Source organism: Hippocampus guttulatus, chromosome 23 (genome assembly GCF_054856545.1).
Source record: "Hippocampus guttulatus isolate MCC_2025c chromosome 23, RoL_Hgut_1.0, whole genome shotgun sequence".
NCBI lineage: Eukaryota > Metazoa > Chordata > Actinopteri > Syngnathiformes > Syngnathidae > Hippocampus > Hippocampus guttulatus.
This window is the reverse complement of record NC_141283.1, coordinates 2,770,614-2,777,095: the sequence shown is the minus strand read 5'-3', so window position 1 is coordinate 2,777,095 and position 6,482 is coordinate 2,770,614. Positions and strand designations below refer to the sequence as shown.

The 6,482-nt window shown below is 46.0% G+C and overlaps 1 pseudogene across 1 annotated transcript; it reads left to right on the top strand.

Annotated features, from left to right (window-relative positions):
• The first annotated feature begins 1,488 nt into the window (after positions 1-1,488).
• LOC147185702 (terminal nucleotidyltransferase 5A-like) lies at positions 1,489-6,018 on the top strand (annotated as a pseudogene). Its single transcript, XR_015099471.1, has 2 exons — positions 1,489-2,519; positions 4,104-6,018. The product of XR_015099471.1 is annotated as a terminal nucleotidyltransferase 5A-like (transcript).
• The last annotated feature ends 464 nt before the right edge of the window (positions 6,019-6,482 follow it).

Below are 6,482 nucleotides of genomic sequence, written 5' to 3'. Positions count from 1 at the left end.
CGATCAAAGTAAAGAATAAAAGTTACAAGTCGGTGTGGAGGAGGAGCAGGTACATTGATGATGCGAGGGCACGCTGCACAAACCTACCCTTGGTTCATTTGATTGCATATAATTAGTCACATTGTTTAATTGACCGACAACTTGATAGGTGTTTTTTGTATTTAACTGTGGGCGTGCACATTTTAGTTGAGTTTTTTTTTGTTTTCAAATGATAGGTTCAAGAAGTTCTTTTGAGTTCAATGGGAATCGACAGCCTCCAAAATATCACGACATGGTCGCAACTGTCAAGCTCTTTTCATTGACAAACAAAAACGTGATTGTCTAGTTATACTGTAGGTACACATCAAATTATCAATATTTTAAGTTTTACAATCAAACAATATATAGAATGCATCGGTATTGATTGGCAGTGCCGCGGAAGCTGACGATCACCTGGATCTAGCTTACGCTTAAAACCCCGGAATGTATTACTTGGATTGAAAGCGTGTGTGGGTTTATGATTGGCTGTAATATCTGGAACTTTGCGATGCAATTCAAGATTGTGAATTGCAGCAAAACCAGCGGATGACAGGCAGCCACTCATGAAAACGAGCTGCCAAACCCAGCACGCTGCAAAAGTCAGTTTTGCTGGGTAGGGCGGCCTTAGGCGCCTGGTGAAACTGAAGTGAATCAAAACAAGTCTCAGTGTGCACGGGTTTAAAAAAAAAAAAATCATTACAACAATGCAAACGGCAGTCTGAGGGGGTCTAAAACATACGCTGACATAAAATACAGACAGGGACTCTTCAACAGGTCGGGCAGGGGTATGAGAAGCTTCTATAAAACAGCCATTCAACTGAGAAATTCTGTTTTTTTTGTTTTTTTTAAAAAATCTCTATAACCACTAGAAATTCCACGACGAGCTTTCTTGTATCCTAATTATGTTTGATCAAGATGTGACTATAAAAAAACGATACCACCAGAATATCTATTTGGGGTTGGGGTTCGATCACTTCCATTTAACTTCAGTTTGAATGTGAATGGTTAATTCCGAACCCAAGCGGGTGTGTGCACTTGTGCAACCATATTACCACATTGTTTATTTTTATTTCCCCTCGCTGAATTCTTGTGCTTTCCTTCCCCCCTATTAGATTAACGGTGAAAAAGGGACAATTTGGTGTCATTTTATTAGATCACAAACTTGGCACTTGAACAGGGGTGTGTGGACTTTTTATATCCACTGCATCTACGCCGCCACAAACGATATATCGTCATAGGCAGACCAATTAATTAAATGCGCTTTGGAGTGGCTGAGTTGTGACTTCTTTTTTTCCTTGGTGAAATATATAATGTGGTTTTGCTCAGTCAAAAGGTTCGGTAATACTGTACTGCTCGAGTCAGTGGCATTCTCAAGTCCCGCCCCCGCTCCCTAGCCTGGAGATGCCGCCTGTCAATCAACGCCAAACCAGCCCCGCCCACCTTCTCCCCCTCTGACAGTCAGACGGGAAGCCGGCCACGGACTCGCCCTTTACAGCTGCGCAACTTCAAACTCGATGACATCACGCGCCGTCGGCTACGGAAAAAGGGGGGCAAAATGTGAGTGATCGGAAGGACATAACGCCGCTGAATAAAAGTAGGTGCGAGAAGGCTGCAAAGTTGTTTTCACTCTCGTTGAGACGCGTGCGCAAAAAGTGCGCGGTAAGAGGACTGTCGGGGAGAACGTTTGGACACCATGGTGGATTAAAAGTGGACACAAAAGTGCGATTTGACAGCTCAAAAGACGCCTTGTTGTTGTTTGCATGTTGCGACGCGTGTGTTTAAGTCCACCGGAGCTTTGACTCGACGTCATGGACAAGTCGGAGGACTGAAAGTGGGGACACGGAGGGGGCAGTTCTGTAGTTGATGCCGACCCAGTTTGCGAGGCGGTGCGCGGTGACTAATAAGCAACAGGTCCAAGCGGCTGCTGAATTCAATTTGTCTGGAGAGTGCAGAAACGCGAGTAACGAGAAGCATATTTGACTTCGCTCCGCCGTATGCGCGCGAGAGACGGATTCCGGTGCGTCGAAGTTGCCCCGGCAACTCTTGCGGGACTTTGAGAGAAAAAAAACCCCCGTTTTTGACAAGGAATTCAATTGAGGATGGGTGACCATGCGGACGACGGGGAGACCGCGAACCTGAGTGTGCTCAACTGGGAGCAAGTGCAGCGTCTGGATGCCATTCTGGCCGGCTCCATCCCCATCCACGGCCGCTGGAGCTTCCCCACGCTGGAGGTGAAGCCGCGCGACATCGTCAAGGCGGTCCGCAGCCGAATGGAACAAACGCACATTCGCGTCCGCGAAGTGCGGCTCAACGGTTCGGCGGCCAGCTACGTGCTGCACGAGGACAGCGGACTGGGGTGGAATGACCTGGACCTCATCTTCTGCGCCGAGCTAAAGGGGGAGAAAGAATTCCAGATCGTCAAAGATTTGGTGCTGGACTGCCTGCTGGACTTATTGCCCGAGGAAGTGAATAAGGAGAGAATCACACCCTTGACGCTAAAGGTAAATGTATGAATGTGTAATATAGCAGTTAGGGGCATATAACGAACGGGGGGGGGGGGGGGGGCATTAGGTTGCAGCGGGTGGGTTGGGGGTCCCGGGGTCACCTTGTGCCCCCCCCCCCAATAAACAGCAGAAATGCTAGTTTTCTGTCAAAAAAGAAAAAAAAAAACAAAGGTAAAAGTTCAACTGTTCTAGGAGGCTTTTCCTGACATTTTTTGCTGACTGCTTGATGAAAGCCTGGTTCCATCTGGAGGAAAAAAACAAACAAAAAACCTCAAGCATCATGCTGCTGACATCATGCTCGACTGTATGTATGATGTTCTTTTGAATTTGCATTTTCACCAAACAATACTTTTTAGAATTTGGGCCAAAAGGTTCCACCTCAGGTTTTCTAACCAGATTCCTTGTTGACCTTTCATCAATTTTGGAGGCTCGTCCAGTTCTCAATAATGTCACCGTTGTTCCATATTTTGAACACATAATGATTGCTGTCTTCACTTAACCCCCCCCCCACCCCATAATACCCTGTAAATGATTTTGGACCCTTCTCCTGACGAATACTATTGAACAATAAGAACCATCCTGGTGCCGCGGAAGCTCTCCGCAGACTATGGCATGTAAGATGTGACTTCAAAAAAACAAATGCCAGTGAAAGCATACTAGAACAGCTGCACTTTATATCGGGTTAAACAGAACTTTAAGTGCACATTCAAAAAAAGTTTCTTTTTCAGGGGTGTGGGGGGGCAACCCGTTTTTCATGGAAAATACATTTTTCAAAGCGATTCTATCTAATTCAACTAGATTGAGATCCACCTGAATAAGTGGCCCCAAGTGCTGACATCCACATTGTTAGTAAAAGTAAAAACACAATCTATTATCGACTCCATCCTGAGATGGTCTGACACAGGAAGTTAGGTAACACAAGCAGTCTTTGTGCAACAAGAAAGAAGCTGGGCGGTTTGTTCGAAAATGCCACCTTTGTGGTTTACCCCTGGGACTAGTTCTGCTTCTATTTTTTTTTTTTGTACATGTCCCGAAGATATACTACTCCTATGCGATCCATTAATGTACATTTTGGAAAATGAAGGGTTACTGTTTTGGGTATCTTGCATAACTATATGCATGAGCACCGGGCGAGAACCCGATGACAAATTCCTAGCATTGTGATGCTAACAGGTTAGCCACCTAGCAGTGTGACGGCATCCCACTGAAGGATAATTAATTACACTTTCTGAGGTGGGGTCTAATTATAGGTATGGTTTGTGATATTGCGTTGGCTGATTCTTTGGATACAAAGTACATTTGGGGACTCTTGTTCTATGCTGTGATAAATTAAAATTCTTACCAAGTGATTGGCTGGTGACCAGTCCAAAGTGCCGTCTGCCTTTTTTGGCTACTCCGAGACGGTACCAAAACTAATTGACAAAGACATTTTTTTAAAATCCCTTCAATGTTGCGATTTGTTATGAGATCATTTTTACATTATGCATAAATTAAAATTTTTGATACATTTTTTATTAATTTCCCTAATTTAGCCTTTAGTCACAAGCTGCTTCTCAATGTTTTTTTTTTTTTTTTTTACAGGAGGCCTACGTGCAAAAGATGGTGAAAGTGTGCAATGACACGGACCGCTGGAGCCTCATCTCGCTGTACAACAACCGCGGCAAGAACGTGGAGCTCAAATTCGTGGACTCCCTGCGGCGGCAGTTCGAGTTCAGCGTGGATTCCTTCCAGATCCGCCTGGACTCGCTGCTACTCTTCTACGAGTGCTCGGAGCACCCGATGACCGCCTCTTTCCACCCCACTGTCTTTGGCGAGAGCGTCTACGGTGACTTCCCCGTCGCCCTCGACCACCTGCGCAAGCGCCTCATCTGCACTAGGAGCCCCGAGGAGATCCGGGGCGGGGGCCTGCTCAAGTACTGCCACCTGCTGGTGCGGGGCTTCCGCGCGGCCTCCGATTCGGAGATGAAACTCTTGCAGCGCTACATGTGCTCGCGCTTCTTCATCGACTTCTCCGACGTGGGCGATCAGAAACGCAAGCTGGAGTCCTTCCTGCAGAACCACTTTGTGGACTTGGAGGACAGGAAGTATGACTACCTGGCCGTACTGTACAAAGTGGTGCAGGAGAGCACCGTGTGCCTGATGGGCTACGAGCTGCGGCAGACTCTCGGCCTCATCTCCTCGCTGGCGTGGCGAGCGCTGGCCGAGCAGAACGCCATCCCCAACGCCGCCAACGTCACCTGCTTTTACCAGCCCGCCCCGTACGTCTCCAACTGCAACTTCAGCAACTACTACGTGGCCCAGGTCCAGCCCCTCTTCGCTTGTCCACCCTTGCTGCCCCGCCATTACACCCCCACCCTCGCAGCATCCCATGCACGCCACCTGGCTGCCCTGTAACTAGAACCTGCACTACGGTCGTGCGCTCGAGGAATTTCTCGGAAACATGCATTGCTTTGTCGTTCTTTCGTGGGTTGGCTTGAGTCAGGCCAGTGGTTCTCAAACTTTTCCCAAGGGCCCGCCCGATTAATCAGCAGGCCGATTAATCAGCAGGACGATTAAATCAGATGACAGTCGCTCTTCTAAAATTGTCCAAAATCCGTAAAAAATAAATAAATAAAATCGTCCAATTTTTGCTGATTCTTCTTTTTTCCGCTAAAATAAAGGAAATTATTTGTAAAAACTACACTGGTTTGTTGAGATAGCAGTGTTCCGACTTCCAAGTGTTGAGATACGAGTCATCATTTTGTCCGATTTTATTTTATTTTATTTTATTTTTGCTTTGAATTGCGAGCGCAAATTCAAAATGAGAGCGGTAACAAAATACCATTGACGAGCTGAGAGTTAGCATTGAGAGTTGCAGTTTTAGAATCAAGGGATGTTTGAACATAAATGGTGGAGCAACACAGACAGACAATATCATACTCAGAGGCATGAATTTTGTAACCTTCGGAAAATGACTGTAACAGACTTCTACTACTCTCAGAGTAGTAGAAGAAGTCTGAGCCACTGGACATTTAATATTTTCAAAAGTCACAGCAACAGTCTGAACATTTAATTCAGTGAGGAAGCACGCAGACCACTAAAACTGAGAAAAAAAGGGAAAAGGGAAGGGTAAACGAGGACAAGGAACCTGTGTCAAGGAGCTGATGCTTGTTTTTTTTATTTTTTGTGCTTTCCCGACCCTTGACCTTTTTGGCTACAGCACTCACGTTAGAGACTTATGCAACTCACATCCTCTTTAATGACAGACGATTGAATGAGAGGCTCGAGATGTTGAGTCATGGTCAAATCTAGCGGCGGCTTTCTGTCAGTTACCATGTGACACTTTTGACAATGCAAAAAAAAAAAGGGGGAAGTAACTATTTGCAATTTGAAAAGGTCGACAAGAGAAACAACAAAGCAATGCATGCTTGAATTCTTCCTCAGCAAGTAAATGCCTTAAAAAAAAGGGGGGAAAATATATTTTTCCAATTTCTGTGGGGGGAAGGGCGGTAGGGGTCAGTGGTATATATTTTCAATCATGAATGGATTGCTTTACAAAGTTTACCGATGCTGGGGGGGGGGGGGGGGGGGGGGGTTCAGGATTTTTACACTGAGGCACCAAGCTACTTTCGTGTTTTTGTTTTGGTAGTTCTAACTTCTCGTGTGAAACACAGGCCGATTGCCAGAGAGGAAGTAACGACATCATTGCACGGAGACGAAGAGAATCAAAAGGAAGCGGTAGAGTGGTTTGATATTTGAAAAAATGCTTACGCGAATAACATGGAAGGGGAAAAACAAGGCATTTCAGATGGTTTCATTTCTTATCAACTGGGTCGAGTCGGCGGCAAAATGCTGAGGTGGACAAAATAAAAGCCATTCTCAACTAACAGTCTTTCTCCTCAGTCAATGCAATGGTTAGCTTCCTGTACTTTGTTGGTTTCACATGTAGGGGGGTGGGGTGGAGGGGGGGGGTTCCTCGGT